Raw genomic sequence first — 19,573 nt, forward strand, 5'->3', positions numbered from 1 at the left:
AACATTTTGAGCCAAATGTTTAAAAGGAAATCCCCTTAGGCTTTAGAAAGAAAAAAAAAAAAACCTCTCGAGTGTGTTGCAAATGAAACTATTTTTTGTGATAAACTTATATATCATTCCACTAACTAAAGAATGAAATGAAGAGATTGACTTAAAGATGTTTCAAAGTAAAATGTATAAGCAATATGCACAGGAAAATAATATGATTAAAAAATCAATAATACAAAACATAGGAAAATTAAGAACGGGTTCAAAAAGGTAACAGGTAGTGAAGTAAGTTTCATTGAAATATTGATGTCTAATAGGACAAACAACTTGATAACTGCAATAATTTCATGTTTTACACACTTCTGTAATATATATTTGTGAATGTCTTAGTGGAAATTGCTGTGTTAATAGGGACCAACAGAATGATATTAAGATGGGAAGGAAAAGAAAATAAAAAAGAGTTAAAATCACTATTTGTATAGTGAAAGTCAACAACAATAACTGGACTATAATACATTAATAATTAATTAATTAATAATAGGCAAAACCTAATAGATGTGGCATCTTGTAGAAATGAAATGCTGGATATATCCATTAAACAGGCAAAAAAAATGTTGAAAAGTGAAAACACACTAAAACAGGTGTTGGTTTTCTCTGGGTTTTTTTTTAAAGCCGAGAAATACATCCTAAATTCCAAAAGGCTTTTGGACTTTTTTGTTGTATGAAGAAATTTAATAAAAAAAAAAGAGCAAGTAGTACCTGTGGGCTGTCTCTTCTTCTTTTCCTAACAGGAGGTAATGAAGAGACACGCAATGAAACTGAATATCAACAAACTGAAAATGGCTATATAAGAAAGACAGAACATAAGCTTATGACAACAGTTACTTGACGTGGCTTCCTGGTTATCTGTGCTAAGAGGCTTTGGATTCTAAGAGGTTTCTTTCAGTTGAGTTTTCTTATGTTGTTAATTAAATACACATTTGGAGGATAAAGGTAGTAAAGTTCTTGCAGTAAACAGATTAGAAAAGCAGTAATGACAGTATTGAACCATACAATTTTTTAAAAAAAGTTTCTGTTATCCCCTGGATACAGGTCAGGCTCCTACAGTCAAGTAGAATTAGCATTGTTTTGCATAAATGGCTGTAGTAGTTTAAATGAAATAACTGCAGATGTGAGAAACCAGAAGATAGGAAGGAAAAATGGAGAGGGATGGGGTACTAAAAGAAGAAAGAAATAGGAAGATGACCAGAATAAATAAAGAAAAGCAAAGAGAAATCAGATAAAGGAAGGAAGAAGAAAGACAAGAATACCAAAACATCCAAGAAGAGTAAAGTTTTGTCTCATATATAAGAAGAAAATCTATAGGGAGAATGGTATAGCAAAAACAAATCCTGTTAACAAAACTATTAACCAATCAGAAATCAAGGTGTTTTGTTGTGGGGTTTTTTTGGTTTTGTGTTTTGTTTTGTGGTGGTTGTTTTTTTTGGGAGCGAGGAGGGGAAGGTGTATGATACATTCCAATATGTAAGAAAAGAAAATTACAGGTTTTACTTCAGAATTCAGAAGTAGTATTCAGACTGTCTTACAAAGGAAGCCAACTATAAAAACTATTGATGGATATATGCATTGAAGGAGGTTAAAACTTTTAAATATACTGAATTCTTTAGATACAGCATGTAACTCTATTTCAGCAACACTATTAATTGAGTTGTGGCGTTCTTGAATTTTACTCTGCAGTTTGAATACTGCATATTGTGTCAATCCCTTAGGGCAACCATGGTATTATTTATTCATGTCACATGAATAAAACAAGAACAAGAGAAACAAAGACAGGCACCCTTTTTGAGGTCCTATCATCCCTGGCAGAGCAAACAATTGTGAAAGGAATTAAACTGCATCTCCAAAGATGTACACATTACTAAGAGAAAGGTGCATATGATTATTCCATTTAAAAGTGTCCAAGCAGATGAGTGCAGAACTATCAGTGAGTAGCACCCAGAAGAACACATCATGGTGATAAAAAGGAAGCTATTTGTTGACAGAACTACTATAAAGAGGATGTCATTGAGTCCTTCCAAGGATATAAAAAAATCTTCAGTGACATTTTCAGCAACCATTAAAAAAGGTAACTAAAATCACAGTTAGTGCTGATTGTATTTGTAAGCAATAGACAATCAAATGCCTCTGAGAGATGTTTTGAAGGACAAGTGATGAAATATTATGTTTGGGAATGTAACTGGATGCCTTTTTGCCTTAAATCAACTCCTTGACAGAAGGTCATTGCTCTATTTCCAAAGCCAGAAAGTTTAGTGTAGCAAAAGCTGTGGGACTTACGTATGAAAACCAAGTTTGTTCTTTAGTTAGAGCTCTAGTTTAGCTCGGTATGAGGGCCGTGCCTATATGCACACCCAGTGCATCAAGTCATTAATTTCCTAGGTGGCCCAGGAATGTCCCAATGAGTCTGTTCACAGATGTGACAATGGACTAGTTCGAAATAGCAGACAGATCTGAAACCAGATGATTGAACTCCAAGTCACATACAAAATGAAGTACTTGACTGATTGTTTGTTTCAAGAAGCCTTTCAGCTGGGAATTTTGAAGAGCTCTAGAGAATCTCCCAAGACAGCTGCCTGCTGTTCATGGGTCAGTTTGTATGCCTAAATGCACTGATTAGCACCCTGGGTAGAGAATCTGGCCATTCCGGTCTGGATACTCTCCTAGCCATTTCCTCCTGTAAAACTGATCAAATTGTACATAAATAAGACCCATGTAATTAACCAATAAAAACTCTTCCAGAAGATGTAGTAAAAGTCACATCTTTTCTAAATAGTTAAGAGATATTTAAGAAGTGTTTTGTGTTTAGTTCAGATAATCAATAACAGGGAATCATGCATGTGCTGGAGTAGTCATGAAGGATCATGGGCCAGCTGGATTATAAGAACTGAGCAGAAGAGCATCTTGAGGAGTCTCACCCAAACCAGATGAAGATGCTACTGCAAGAACCGTTGTGATGCAGACTCCTATCATGATCTGGACACTAATCAATCATCCTGTTCAAGAAAATTAATTTTGCACAAGATCATTAACCAATGCCAAGATCTTAAGGATTTTATTTCGTTTTAACAATGGCTCTTTGTGAATGTCTGTGCAACATCAGTGTGAAACATGTAGAAATGTGAAGTGTATGATACTATCACAGCTTACTCAATTATTTCAATTGTGCAAGTCCTTGAAGATTCATCCTCTTCATCGTTATATTGGAGTGTCTTCTAATCACAGTCAATGAACATCTGACTGGGACTTGTTGTTCAAGGGCTTTACTATCCCAGCAACTCTTATTTATCACTGCTGCACAAAACAGACTAACATACTGTTACTTTCAGATATCCCTACTCAGTTGAGGAAGTGCTGCAACAATTTCAGGAGGATTACATCAGCATAGTACAAGAACATACCGAATCTTAAAAACTCTTTGTACTAACCCTAGATCCTAGATCTGCATCTCAATATTAGACATGGAACATACCTGATGATGAGTCCCAGTTGTCTTTTTCATTGCTTCAGACTTAGCTTCAATATTTTTGGTGCTTACTCCTTTAATGGTTACAAAATGAGAAAATGTATGTGTGCCTTCCTACTTCACCTTATTTAGACAACTCAGGTAAATAAGATTTGTATGCTGTAATGTTTTGTTCTTTTCTCTGCTGGAGAACATTTTGCCCTCTACATTCACTGTAAAATAATTTTAATGATGTGAATAGTAAGGATGTTTGTTTGGGAGATATACAAAGCAGGTTACTATATATAGAATTAATTATAAATGTATTATCTCTGTTTTAAACAAGTGTAACATTTATTGTTTAATTACAATTTTGTTTGAATGGTCTAAACCAGCTGAACCATTTAATTTCTCTGCCATTACAGGTTCTTTGAAAAGTTATTTTAGCTTTTCAACCTTCTGGTGTAGTTACAACCAGTAGTTCTTTGGACTTCATTAGAAATTATGTATTTCGTACATAATTTTTATCCCTGCCACTGATTGGTAATATTGATATTTAAGTATTAAAGTATTGATATTAAAAATATCTTGCATTTTCTTTTTAAGGTAGGGTTTTTCCATGCCATCCTACTGAAAATTGTTTTTCTTTTCTGTACTGAAAGGGGAAGCTCTGAACTGGTTGTCCATCCAACCATTACTATCTACCTCAGTGTTCACTGCTTTTCATACAGTCACAGAAAAACAGAACTGGAAAAGACCTCACAAGGCCTTCTGGTCTATTCTCCTTTCCCAGACAGTATCCACTACACAGAAATAGATCCTGACAAAAGTCTATCAAACTAAGAACTCTGCTGTGGTGGACATGAACAACCTCCCAAGCAATCTATTTCAGTATATAACTCCTTTACATCTCTAGTGTTTTCTTCCCTAATGACAAGCCCACATTTCCCTTGCTGGAGCTTAAACTTATTATGTCCTGCCCACAACAGAATTGGATAAAGTGTTTATTCCCTTCAGTTATTTTTCATATAAAATTAGTGAAGCATTTAAAATGAAGGGTGACATATCACAATAACATCTCACCTTTACAAATATTTCCTGCTAGTACAGAAGTATATGACATTGTGTTCATTTATTTCACTCATCTAAGTTGAAATGATACGTAGTTGACTTCAGTAAAGGAGTGTAACTAATAACAATGGACAACAAACTTCTATCAGGTGTATAATTTGCATCAAATCCTTTAGCAGCTGTCTTATACTTATTCTCAAGTAGATTTATAAATTAGATGTTTTTCTGTGTAGCTCAACAGAAAAGATCAAGGCACATCTGGTCAGGACAAAAACCCCACAATCAGAAACAGAAAAGTCAGAGAACATCCTTTATGTTGTTTAGATCAGGGTTTAATTCCAAGTGAACAAGAGAATATTTTAACAACTAAATTATTGTTCTTCTGAGGTGTAGATCCCTTTCAATCTTCAGCTTCATGGTAGAGTTAACGATGAAATTGTACCCTCTATCTTTCCTGTTTGAGCCATTTATATCTAGAACAAAATAATCATCTATCATCATGGTAAGCACTGGAAACTCTTTCTACTCTATTACAAGTAAATGTCCTAAACACCAGAAAACTGAATTCCTTTCCCCCCTCAAACACACCCTTTTTTTCCTTCCTCTGTCCTATTGGATGTTAGTTATATATCTAAATTAAACAGCTCCCACTGGAGGGTCTGAGAAAAACATGAAGCGATTTTACAACCCAGTGGGAACAGGCTACTAAAAGTAGAAAACTGAGTTAAAATCCTGTCTCTAAAGCTGATAGGAGACCCATGAACCTAGATATTTTCTTCAAAAAGTTAGTACTGTAATTAGAAGGCAAAATGAAAGGCACAATTGTCCCATGTCTCTGTGTGAAAAGGCAAAAAGGCTGTCATGTTCAGCTCTTGAAAAGCACTGCAAAGATTTTCCATCCTTCACAATCTTCTATATAAAAATTATTGCAAAAGTCAACAAAACTAAAAATGGACAAATTAGACACTTCTTCAATATTACTTAAGAGCTATCTTAAAAATGCATTAAGACTGTGAATGGTAAACATGAAGTGAGACAGGAAATCAAAGAGACCAAGAAAACTAATGAGAAAATGAGCTATTTCTGTCATCACAATTGTCTGAATGGTTTATTTGATATTAATGCTAGGCAACTGGGCATCATGAAACGGTAAAGTTATACCCTTTCTTTTTTCTCTAAGAGCTGCCATCCACTGGGACTCCATGTTCAACCATGTCACCACTGTTGCTTGGCTCTCCTTCTCATTGGAGGAAAATTGATATCAGGTCCTCGTTTGAAGCCAAGTCACTGGATAGACCTCCCTTGGTCAGGGGTTTAGGAGATGTTCACTGAGCTAATTCAGTGAAAGCTAGGTGCCTATTCACCTACAATGAGGTTTTATATACACAGATGCACTGTGTGCAGAAATTCATGTAATTTTTCACAAAACGTAAGTAAGACTTAGTGACTGACAATGCCAAGGGCAGAACAGTAATAGATACTAGTACTTAAAATGGAATCTTGATCTCTTGTTTAAGGAACTCATATAGGGGAAGTAGAGCATGAATATCAGTACTTCAGGGAGAGATGGTAAATTCAGGCAGATATTATTCCAGTTATGACAATCAGGCATATTTAATAAGTAAATGGGGTCAGGATACTCTGGGAATAGAGCATGTGAAGAATGGAGAGACAAATCAATAAAGAAACATCAAGAAATCTGGAATTTTTTATTATTAACTTAATTTTATTTTAGCTCCTGCAGGGCCTAACATGAATTCAGACATCATTTCAGAAAAACACTGGAGTACTACTGAGCCATGCATTGCATTTGTGAGGAAACAGAGAGTCATGGTTCTTAAACTGCAAACTTACCAGGCCACTAAGATGAATGCTGGAAGCTTACACCTCTCTTGGCTTATTGATATGAGTCCAGTCTAGCCATACTCAACCAGTAACAATTTACATTGTTAAAGCTACATTTTCATTTGGAAACAAAACAAAAGAAACCAAACAAAAACCCAGATCTCTTCATAACAACCCAGAAATACAGGCTAGGGTTTTTAGAAGTACCAAGTGACTGAGGTTGCAAGATGCCTGATGTTCAGATGCATGATGTTACAGAAAACAGGCAAGCAACTCTTTTACTTTAAATAATGAGTAATTTTTTCTAATTCCTATTCTGTATGCATTTATTCTCATTGTTATTTGTTTTTCAAGACACCTATATACTACTTTGCAATTAGAATTTAGCAGGATATTGTTATTAAGGTGTTCTGTGAGAAGAAATGAAATGAATATTTACAGCATTTTCTGAAATATTTAAGAAAGTCTGAGGCAGCTGACATGGTGATATTGTTTCTGATTAAAGGTCAGCCATGAGTAAGCAACATCTCAGGGTCCTCTGAATCATCCTGCATGGTCTGGAGTGCACAGGCCAAATAGAAACACCTTGCTCCAAAATCACCCTTGTGCTATAACACCAGCTTTTATACAAGTCCCTCAGGGAAAAGAGAGACAGTGAACTTCATATGTAACGAAGACCAGGCTGCATGTACCGAGAAAGCCTACAAATAAAATGACACAGCCCTTCATACATTAGTGTTTCAAATTTACAATATTTTTGTGATAAGACTATTTTTTTAATGTTTGCTGGAAAAAATCAGGTTAACTTCCACTGTGAAAACATTTTGCTGGAAGAGCTGAAAATATGTGAACAATGAAAAAGAAGTTAAACTTCATTGTTAAATAAATAACATCTGTTATTGTACTGTCTTCATTCTTGAATTTCCACTGAAATAATTTAAAAGGCACCATTTAAAAATTAATACTTTGATGACACCACCATGAAAATTTGGATGCTGAACTTGATTTTTTACAATCCAAGAGCAAAGTAAAGAATTAGGGCCCAAAATGACTGTGAAAAGTGGTAGTAAATTTCATATATGTTGTTGATTTATTTATCTCACAAAACATATGCAACATAACCATTATGGAATCTGAGAATCTTTCAAGACATTAAGCAGTCCTGCAGACTGAACTTCTGGAGTCCAATGACAAATGGACCACCAGCAGAAGATGCTACTGAAGTGTCTGTGGAGTACTGTTCTGAACATATGGAATGAAAATGGATACATTATTGGCTATTCTTTGTCTTTCCTGAGTTCTGCTTCATTAAAAACACTTTTTACAGCAACAAACAGAGTTGTGGCTATTGAGCAGTTAAAAAAATCCCAAAACATCCCAAACCCCCAGTTGTTGGAAGAAATATATATGTATATTCTAAAACACTGGTGAGTCCTGGAGTTTATTTTCTTCCCATACTATTTGTTTATGCACAGTCTAGATAAAAAGCCAAGATGATGTTTCTGTTTTCATGGCAAGCACAGAATCTTCCTGAGGCCTTGGACAAGTTACTGAAGTATCTTGGGTCTATTTCTCTTCTGAACAAATATGTGTGCCATATATAGCAATATATGATCGGATTACCTAAATAATGGTTTCAATATAATATTTCTGTGAAAAAATCCTCTCTTAATGCAGAGACATATTGCAAAGTAGTTTAGGAAATGAATATGATAGAGGTGTATTTCGAGCAAGCACTGAAGTTTTATTTAAAGAACCTGAACATTATTTTAAATAGAGCTACAATAATCATATGTTGTTTGCAAAATGCTCTGAATACTATCGTCTGCATTATCAATAATCTGTTTCTTGGACTTCTCGTTCCACACATATGAAAACCTTCTGCACATTTACACTTTTTGACAGGTATGCTGCCCAAAATCTAGAAAAAAAACATTCCTGAAAAAGCCAAGAGAGGTTGTTTGGTCTGGGGAGTGGCAGGGGTGGTGTTTATTTTTTCTAACAGGACCATTTGACCACAATTCTTGAACTGACAAGAAAAAATGGTGCTTGGTTTTAGTAGCCAGTGGAATAATGACTGGTTATCTGCCAGGCACAAAGGGGCCTATGATCTGGCAGCACATTCCCATCACACCTGGGACCTTGCCTCCACCTCAGAGCAGGTGAGCCCATCCTCAGGGGCTCTACCCTTTCTTTTTCTGCACAAATGTTTTTAGTTGACTTTGGGCTGGAAAAATGCATTCCTGTACTTCGATTTACTGCATCTGACTTTGCTGAACTGAAATTTCTAAATGTGCATTTTTATATGAAGCAGACAGCTCCTGCACCACGTGTGGATAAAAATGGTAATCAAAGAGCAAAGTTGTCTATAGCTGACATTTATCTTCTTAAGTGGCCTTCTGAATATTGTCTGTTTTGTCACACTGGCCAAGTAGCAAAGACTACTACCATTGTCAAATGAATGTCTTTCTAGTAAAGGTAATGTTACACATAAGATTTTTAAGTCCCTTTAGAAAGTTTTCGAGATTTTGAAAACCTAGAAAATGCTTAAAAGGAATGGATCGAGAGACCATCTTGATTATTCAGGATTCATAGGATATCACAGTTAGGTTAATATTCCAAGAGATTTTGGCATCTAATCTTAAATTAAATTGCATGGCAGAATAATACTCTGATAATCTTGGGATTACATGTAATTCATGAGATAATTACAGTGTACTACTTTGGGTTTGGTGATATTTTTGGTTTTTATTTTTTGCCTGACAGCTATTTCTGTCTTTCTCAGCCTAAATCTTTTAGTGGGTGTGGGTATCTCTGTTGTTACAGAAACTAAGGAATACTATTTATGTCTTCCTAGCTGCAAAATCCGTCATATGGATGACAGCTGTGTTGGAATATGAGTAAATTACAACATCTTTTGAAAGCTTGATAAATTTACTGAAAGCTGAAAAATACATTGGTTTAAAGAGATGATTTTAGCCTCCACCTATTAATATCTTCAATATATTTTCTACAATGCAGCTGAGACAGACACGATAACAACGTTTATGAACTTTGTTTATTACAATTAATTTTTCATCAATCAAATGCAATTTTCATAGTCTCATAAAATTCAGTCAATGAACATTCATTTTTTTCTTCAACATTACTCAACCTTATGTAGGTATATTATTGATTGTAAACATTTTTTTAAAAACTCAAATATCTGCTGAAATTTTTTTAAAAGCCCTTATTTTAACATATCAGAAAATGAACCTTCATTCTCAAAAATGGCTGACCTACTTCCTCTCCAACACCCATGAGGCAATTTCCTTTCAAACAACGCAGAAGCTTGATATATTTTAAAAGAAAAGGTAAAATTTTATAAGATTAGAAGCCATCAAAAAGTGGTGATTGGTATGAGAACATGTAACTAACTACAAATGTTGCTGCTGATCCTGCACAGGAAATCACATGCAATTGATGAATCACAGAAAAAGATTGACTTGCTTCTTAACAATTAAAACAGATCGCAAAACATGCAACTCCATTTCTCTTTAGTTTGTTTCATATTTTGCAGTAGAGAAAATCTTGGCGTAGAGAACACAACAGCATTGAACCTTCTTCAGTGAGCATAATCATATGTAACATATAAAATTCTAAATCTGCACCTGAATCCTACCTGGCATGCACATGCACAGTGTGTGTAAAAGTAAAAAGGAAGGAATTTTCTAGACACGCTGTCCCTTTGCTGTATCACCAAACAGTATTAAATGCTCTGGGCCACCTCTTAATATAGCTATCTATAAGAAAGGACTTTATAAGGTTCCCTAATCTCCAAGGTCCTCTTTCTCTTCCAAGACTGAGCTGGTCACTGCTAAAGAGTTGAGCTTGGCAGGCACAAGACACAGATGATATGTTTTGAAATTTTTTCTAGCAGTGGCACCTGGGTCTTGTGCTGCCTTTCTAGCTGATTCTGCTTTCAGCTGTTACAACAGATACAGTTATGGGTTGCTCACAGTTTATATCAGTTGAAGAACACATTTTCAGATCTTGCTCTATACATTTTGCTATAGCATTCAAATAAGGAGTTTTCTGTAGATCTTCTAGAATAACCACATTAGACAGCTGGTTTCCATTCCCTCCCTTACCTATGACTACTTTACTGTTTTCTGCAAGAGTATTCATGATGGTTGCTCTCAGTTGTTTTTCTAGTAACATTTTTCATTTCCTCTAGATTTCTTCTTGAATTAACAAGTCTGTCATGAATATAATTTGGCTTGTATTTACTTGTAGATTTTTGTTTGTTTGTTTGTTTATTATTATTTTTGTTTGGGTTTTTCCCCACACATTTTTCCTGTGTGCATATAACCATAGTTTAGAAAATTATTTGAAAATAAATATAAATTAAAATTATTTTTAGTTTAAAATGTTCTTCTTAAAATGTGTATATCTTTCTTCTACTGCATCAAAATAATTTTGATAGACAAGTGATAATGAATTCCAGTATTACATAAAGGATGTTGTTTCCCTCCACGTACCTGACACTGTTGTTAGTCAGTTCCCACTAATAGTGTCGTTAGTCAGATCCTATTAGTAGCACATGCACGCAGAATATCATGACTATCTGATACGACAAATAACCATTGTCAAGGCCTCTATATGTATTTTATTCAGTTTCATACTTACTGTTACAAAAGCATTATACTTCTAAAGTGTGATTTTTTGATTATGCCCCTGTCCAGGTGCTGAAAATCTCAGTTTGGGAGTCCAAAGTGTACCTAAAAGGCTGAGCCAAAACTGACAACAGGAACCGAAGTTATTTAAGCCAAAATAAGCTGTAGGTCACCAATGGTTAATTACAGAAGAGACCTAAGTACTAAGGGCTATATCCTTTTTATGGAAAAATGATGTCTATTATGAAAGATTACCATCACTGACATAGTGCAGTGTGCCAAAAAATATAACATCTGTGAAATCCCTTATGAAAAACTGCAGGACACTGTCATTTCCCTGTGCACTTGTGGAAGCTTCTGGAGTTACCATAGCTCAGGCTTTACACCAGCGTGCCTTTCTCCTCTGTGGTGGGTTGGCCTCAACTGCAAGCCAAACTCCCACCCATCCATGCACTCACTGGCTGCCCTCAGAAGGTTTTGGGGAGAAAATAGAAAGAGCGGGAGCAAGAAAGCTCAGGGATCAAGTTAAAAAAATGAGATTAATTACCTATTTTTTAAATTAATCAAATTTATTTATAATTAATATATATATTTAATTCATTATTTGGGTATGGGGGAAAAAATATACACATATTAAAACATAGAGGAAATACTTTTCCTCCCCCTTTCCCAGGATCAACTTCACTCTTTCTCTCCAGACTCTTCTCCTTTCCTCTTCTCATTGTGGCAGGTTACACTTTCCTCGCGGAGGTCACCCCTGCAGTCCCCTGTTACTAATACCTTGACACCTGCACCCAATACACCTTCCAAATCCCCTTTTCTTCCCTATGCTCACAACATGAAGAAGAGGACAGGCACAATGATCTTGCTATAATTGATCTTTATATGCATATGAGTATAATTTTTATAATAATTCTGTTTATTCTTCAATGGAAATTATTGTGTATCTTTTTTCTTCTCTGAGTGCAGAATCCAATTTTTTTAATTCAAATGCCCTCACAAGAAGCACCATGGTTGGTGATACTGACGGTTCAGTTCTAGTTGAACTGGTGGAATATACACAGAGCTTTGAAAAACAGATCCCTTACTGAACTGTGTAAATCAGATATTCATAACCTACTTTTGAAAATCTTGGGAATCTCATAGCATTAAAGGAAAAACTGAACAGTATGTCTCAAATGTAATTGTGTGACTATAGAATTATTTGTGAACATCCTCTTGGATAAATACCTCATCAATTTTAGTTCTGCCTCTGTTTAGCTAATTAATAAAATTTCTATGTGAATTAGATTTATTTTTAGTAATATAGAATTAATTGATACTATTTTCTATAATAATTTTAACATTTCATGGAAGTATTAGGGAATTCTATATATAAGATATTGCTTTATACGTAGATGTATGTATCTATATAAATTGTTCCTTCCAGAGAGCTTATTAAATCGTTGCTCTTTTCATTAAGTTTAATTTTTATGTAGAATATGTAGAAATTGACCATATGAAATGAGGGAATGATCACGCTATATAATGTGCTGTCTCTACTGTCCTAGTCAGATACAAAAACACCAGTTCTCTGCTAGCTGCGACACTGCTTATGAGAAGTAGCTCAGGAAACTTATTTCTCTTGCATTTTTAAATGTTGCACCCATTGTCTCTAAAAAAAAGACAATATATGTCAAAATATGTAACGTGGTAATGCTGTGAATTATACTGCTATGCCACCTACAGCCACAGGTATGCATTTCTGTCAGAAAAGTTATTTCCTTAAGTAAAAATAATTACACTGAAACAATCTGATATAAACATGCAGTGTTTTCTCCTATGCATATTCCCCATTTTCCATGCAAACATAGCACTGCTCAAATCATACTGGCTCTCAATGGTTTATAAAGGAAGATGCACTGATTGGTTTGATGAGCTTTTCAACCACAAAGACCTGAAAGAAAGAAAAGGTAAATATACTACAGACTGGTTGTACATTGTTTCCATGTGATGAATAATGTCTAACACTTTCATGTTGCTGTCTTAAAATTGGTTAGCTTTCCAGTCCTCATTTACCCTGTATATAAGATTAATAGGAATAATATTTAAAAACTTCAAATATGTATATCCTGTATGCCATGCACACTTTAAATGAAACTATGATGTCTAACTAAACATTTGGATTAGTTTATATATCAGTATTTTTTATGTTTACCACCCTTTCCCTGTTGGATATAACATTGAATGTAATGTAAATGATTTACTGCATCAATTTTGTAGCTGACTACTTTTAAGACATTTTCTTGTCTTAAAATATAATTTCCTGAAGGAAAATAAAATCCAGAATAATATGAACTAAAAGCAGTGTTCCTTATAATTTCACAAAGATGGTCAGTCTTTACCTAGCAACAAGACAGAGCTCTAACCATACTAGCATTACCGCCAGTTGTGTTTCTCATGAGCTGCTGCTAGTGCTGCAATTTCTCTTCCTCAAACACCCTGCAAAACACTTTCAGTCTTCAAAGTACAGTTCCTTAAAAATACATTTGCTTCCCTTTACAGAAAATGTGTCTCTGAATATGAAATATTTAACATTTTGCAGGTAGTGAGATTTACAAAAGAACATTTTTTTAGCTAGAATAGACTCAATTTACAGCACTGTGAAGATACAATCCTCAACCAAAGTGGGGCTTGGTGTTTCTGATTGTCATTTTGTTAAAATTTCCAGGGTATATTCTCATAGCATGCTGTAAAAATACAACTTTTTTTCTCTCCTTCCCTCCATCTCCCCCCTTCTCTCTCTTTCTTCTTCTCCCTACCACTTTTCATTGCTTGTATTGTACTTCAGAGCACAGGGAAGTAGATAATAATCAAGCTGATAAAGGACTACCTTTTTAACTCAATGGCATGGAGCATGAGAGCATTTTTAATACACCTTGCTTACAATACAGAATTAGAATTGCTGTGTAAGGAAATCCTGAATCTGGACATCGAAGAGGGAAGGTTGATAGCTTTAGGGAAATGTCAGTGATGTATTTAAAAGAAGATTGGGTACCAACTGGGTGTCTAAGATCTGGTCTGGACCAGACTGGTCCCAGCAGGCCCGGTAAATGTCACTCGAGCTGGGAGCTGCAGCCAGACAAGAGTCAATTGTCAGTGCCGCTTGGACTGTGCTGGAGCAGAGCAGACAGGGGAGCACTGTCCAAGAATTGCTTAAGGCCATTTTGCACTAAGTGTGGAAACTGTGTGGGGAGTTACTTTCACATCACTGTGAATTCTCCCTGTTGAATAAAATTTTTCTGAGAACTTCTACAAGCTTAAAGACATTCATAGAGTTTGGCTGGAGCTGAAACAGAAAAGGCTTTGTCAAGTGTGGTCCAAGAGTAGGGAAGGAGTGAGGTAGTCATGCTCCTATAAGACCCAGTTATTTTTTCAGCCACAGATACTTGAAAGCTTGTTGCTGGCACTGCATATTTGGGAAGTTGTTCAAGGAACACAGAAACGTGTAGTCTTCCAAGACTGAAAAAAGGCATGCTACGAAAATAGAAGGGAAGACAAAAGCCTGCAAAGAAAAGAAAATGGTTATGTTCATTGGTGCATCTCTAAGGAAAGGGAACTGGAACAAAACACAGGTGAGGACAAAAGAAGTGCCAACAGGTGTAATGCAGATGTCACAAATGCTCTTGAACCACTGTATTTAAACCAGACAAAAAGGCATAACAGGTCCTCGATGGAGGAAACAGACAAAAAGGCATAACAGGTCCTCGATGGAGGAAACTTTGATCAGGCTTAGAGGGTAGAGGTTAATGGCCTGTGATTTGGAGGTGAGTAGCAAGTGGAGAATCACTGTGCTCTGTCTGGGGCCCTGTCCTGTTTCAAACATTTTTGACAAGGGCATGGAGGCAATGAGTCCTTGTTCATCAGTTTTGCAGACAATACAAAATTGGAAGGACCAACTGATAAACTTTCAAGGTAGGACAGGTGCCCTGGTTTAACCCCAGTTGGCAACTAAACACCACACAGCCGCTTGCTCCCTACCCCCACGGCGGGATGGGGAGAGAACTAGAAAGGTTAAAAGTGAGAAAACTCATGGGTTGAGATACAGACAGTTTAACAGGTAAAACAAAACCTGTGCACACAAGAAAAGAAAAAAGAGGAATTCATTCACCACTTCCCATGGGCAGGCAGGTGTTTGGCCATCTCCAGGGAAGCAGGGCTGCGTCACACATAACAATTACTTGGGAAGACAGATGCCATCACTCCGAAAATTCCCCCTTCCTTCCTTCTTCTTCAACTTTTATTGCTGAGCACAACATCATATGGTAGGGAATATCTCTTTGGCCAGCCTGGGTCAGCTGTCCTGGCTGTGTTCCCTCCCAGCTTCCCCGTGCACCCCCCTCCTCGTGCTGGCAGGCCAGCATGAGAAGCTGAACAGTCCTTGACTGCTTAACAACAACTGAAAACATCAGCATGTTATCAACATTGGTTTTGTCTCAAATCCAAACCACAGGACACTACCAGCTACTGGGAAGAAAATTAACTGTATCCCAGCTGAAACCAGGACAACAGGCGATGGGCATGGGCCAAAAAAACCCTTATGCAGTTCAACAAGAACAAATGCAGACACTGTCTGACAGTGCTGCAGGTTGGGCCCTAAGGGGCTGGGAAGCAGCTCTGCAGAAAAGGCCCTGGACCAGCAGGGCCCTGGAAGCTAAGATGACCAACAGCGATAACAGCGGAGCAGCCAGCAGTTCAAATGAGGTGATAGTACCCTGCTACTCAGCATTCCTGAGACCACATCTGGGTACTGCTTCTGGTTTTAAGTACCCCAGTACAAGAAAGACAGTGATAAACCAGAGTGAGTTCTGTGGAAACCACAAAGGCTTATGGGGCTGGAGCACTTGCAGGTCATTTACACCTCAATAATTAAACAAAAATAGTCATGGAATAGAGACATTTTGCTCAATAACAGAAATAATACATGACCAGGTGTTCAGCAGTCATAGTCATGGTAGTAGCTTGGTAAGCAACACATTCAGAAGCACCAATAAAGCTCCTTCCTGCCACCCATACTTTAAGATAATGAAAAACCTGGAAGATGAAGTCATCCAGACATACCACCCTGTTTTACAAACAAAAGCTCTCAGCTTCCTCTTTGAAGTTGAATAAAAGTTTAGCTTTCAAGAGCATTTTTGGACACAAAATCCTAGTGTTAGCATTCAGACCCATTGAAATAAAGGATCTTTTACTCCAAAATATAAAATTTTTGAAACTCAGAATTTATAAACTGGTCTAGTCGCTTTATAAAAAGAGTCTCCTACAGAAGAAATGAAAACCTGCAGCCAATGATAGAACATAGAGTGTGTCTGTGGAATGGTATTTATAGCAAGATAAGGTTAGGAACAGGAGGGACAATGGGTAGAAATTTTATTCCAGTGGAATTAAATTATATATAATGGTGTTATTTTTTTTCTCATGATGTTTCCTTCTTTCTTTGAATTAAATCATACTTTCTGGCTGCCTGTGGGTAAATTTGAAAACTCTTAAGCTCTGATTTTTTTTCTCTCATTCCAGAGAAAAAAATCTCATAGACTAACCTATCCTATTACAAAACCTTTGTCCGTCTTCAATGTCTTTCATAACTTTCTCTTGGGCAAAGTTCAGAATCAATATTCTACCCTTGCTTTTCTTAGTCTGTTAGGTTACCTTGAGCCCACAAGCCAACATTTTATTGTTAATTTTGTCTTTCTCTTAGCCTCCATGTTTCTGTCCTATCCTAATTCTGCTACCATTTCAAGTGCCTCTTCAAATTTTACTCAAGTTACCCCAAAAATTTGTGCAGTAAATCACCAAGGTTCCTTTCTAGAATCCTGGATTCCTTTCCACCTTCATTTTTGCTTGTACAAATTAATCCAATTCCTGTCCTTCTCCAGGTCTGACTCACTGTGTCTGAGCTAAATTTTCTATGCAGGGTCAAGTCAAAATTCCTAAACTTCATTCCAAAACACCTCTTCTCCCTCATTTCACAGATACTGTGAACAGCACCAACATCTTGTCAATCCAAGCTTACCGCTTAGTTATGCATGATTTCTTACTCCTTAGAGATTGTTATTTTGCCACATATCATGAATAAACTGTGTCTTTTCATTGTCATCTCTCTTGTGTTTTCAGGCCTTTATTATCTCACATTTCAATTCCTACTCTCTCTGCTGTGGCTTGAAAAAATTTAATTGTATCTAGAGCAACAGACCAATTACCAGCCAGTCAGTCAACACCCAGCCTTTGTTTCTTGCTTTTCAGATGTTCAAACAAGTATATTAGTGGCTTCTCTGTGTCTCCCTACGAGTGAGATTTTCCTTTGATATATGCAGAGAACCACTTCATCAACTTCTCTTATATTGTCTCTCAATTCTCTCTCTTGCTATGGTATCTACACAGACTGTTCGATGCTTGCAATCACGGGCAGAGTGTATGATAGGGCCCTTTTCTGACAATTTCATTTACTATACTTTGCCATCATTTACTTATTTGCTATAGCCAATTGTTGCCCTTCCCTTCATACTGGAATTCTAAGTTATTTCTTCCACTCCTGAAGTTTTGTCAAATATCTGCACTATGCCTAATATAGTCAACATTTTTGTGGGGTAAATAATAGGTAACAGTACTACTGCTATTACTATTAATGACAACATTAGCGTCTATGGCAAAGCTTTACAGAACTGGTGACTAATAATTTTCAGAACAAATTACTAGATTGTGGCTTTGTTTTAGAAGAGACTAGAGTATGTTCTTTTCTTACATTGTCATAGAGCAGAAAAGAATTAGCTACATTTATCATAAGCTCCTATCTACAAACAACAGAAGGTGGAGAAAAATAAATAAAGACATAGATGGAGAAAAGGAAAAGGGAAGAGAGGGGAGAAAAAAGGAGCAAGAAGATCAGAGATAATCTATTTTGACAAGTTTTTCTGAAGTGTTCCAGTCTGACAACTGCAGATGGCATTTGATCCCTTACCGTTGATTACAGTATTAATTCTGAGAAGACATATTTGAACTCAAAAAATAGACATGGCATAAAAAAAGAAGTACCATCCTGAGTATTTCTCTCCTGAAATTCAATTTCATTCTACTAAACATGAAATTTTTTTGAATTCATGTTCTGCTTCTCCAACCCTTAACAAAAACAAAATAACAGTCTTCACTGAGAATTAATAATTCATTACCATGAATTAAAAAGACAAATTTCTACCTTCTGAATGCAGCACAAATTACAACAATTTTTTCTAGATAAGTCAGAATATGGATTCATAGATCATCCACAGCAGGCTTTCCAATGATAATTCCTGAAAATTATTTCTTTCTTTCATTGATTTGGGGATGATCCTCACTTTCTTATCCAATTTCCATCATTCCAGTATGAATGCCATATATCAGGATGGCAAATCGAAAAACATTTGTTGATTGACTTAACCCAAAATGTATTTTAATAAAGGTGGAATCATTCATTGTAACATTCTTCATTGTGTTCACTGTAATTTAATGTGTAGTTTCTCTGATGTTCACATTTTTTTTCCTGTGATGAAATATTTCAGTATACATTAAAGCTTTGTTGTTTAACTGTGGCATGTAAGCAATGTCAAGGGAATGAAATTGAAAAAGAAGTATTCAGTTACAAAGCTCTGAAACTAAAATGCCATTTTGTCAGGGGACATATTAGTAAATCAGTATATCTACTGGATGTCCTTCAGGGACAGAACAAGGCATTTATGCTCTCCTTGGGATTATATGAATTTACTAAATAGTGTATCACTCTGTATTTAAATATGGTTAAAATGAGGGGACAAAAAAAGAGCTTTAAACACAAAAAACCTCACTGCAATGTGAGCATTTGTTGTGAGCAATGTTGTGAGATTTGCTTTAACATATCATTTTATAAATATATGCCAAGAAAAATCCATTGTTAATGTGAAAAACACACTTGAAAAGTAAAATTAAAGGAAAAGATGATATAAAACCACCCTTTCTCTCTTCTCACGCTTAGATGCTGATCTGTTGTGTTTAGTCCATGAACACCAGTTTCCCTGTCGGTTGAAACATAATGCTGAAACACTTCCAGTGAGGAAGTGAATGACTCTTCTTCTCCTCAGCCTGCCACTCGCAGTTACAGTGACAATATCAAACCACGAAGAAAATTGAATGCCACCTTATTTCCAAAGGAAGCACAACAGCTGCACAGAAAGAGCTTCAGGTGTTCTCAGGTGAAGCGGGCAAAGTGAGGACATGGCCAGGATTACATAAAAAGCCTCAGAGGGGTAACATAAATTCCAGTGAAGCAGAAGGGCAGGCGATTCTCTTGGGAAGTCCTGGCATATTACTGACCCCTTTGCATAGGTCTCTCTGAGTGACACATGCGGATGGATACGCATTGCTTGTCTGATTGTACAGTGGAAATTTCAAAACAGTACAGTGAGAGAATGAGGACAGGCAGGACTTTATCGCTTGTGTTGACACATTTCTGGCCAGGTGGCAAGAA

The sequence above is a fragment of the Phaethon aethereus genome (assembly GCF_964289735.1).
Source record: "Phaethon aethereus genome assembly, chromosome: 1".
Taxonomy (NCBI): Eukaryota; Metazoa; Chordata; class Aves; order Phaethontiformes; family Phaethontidae; genus Phaethon; species Phaethon aethereus.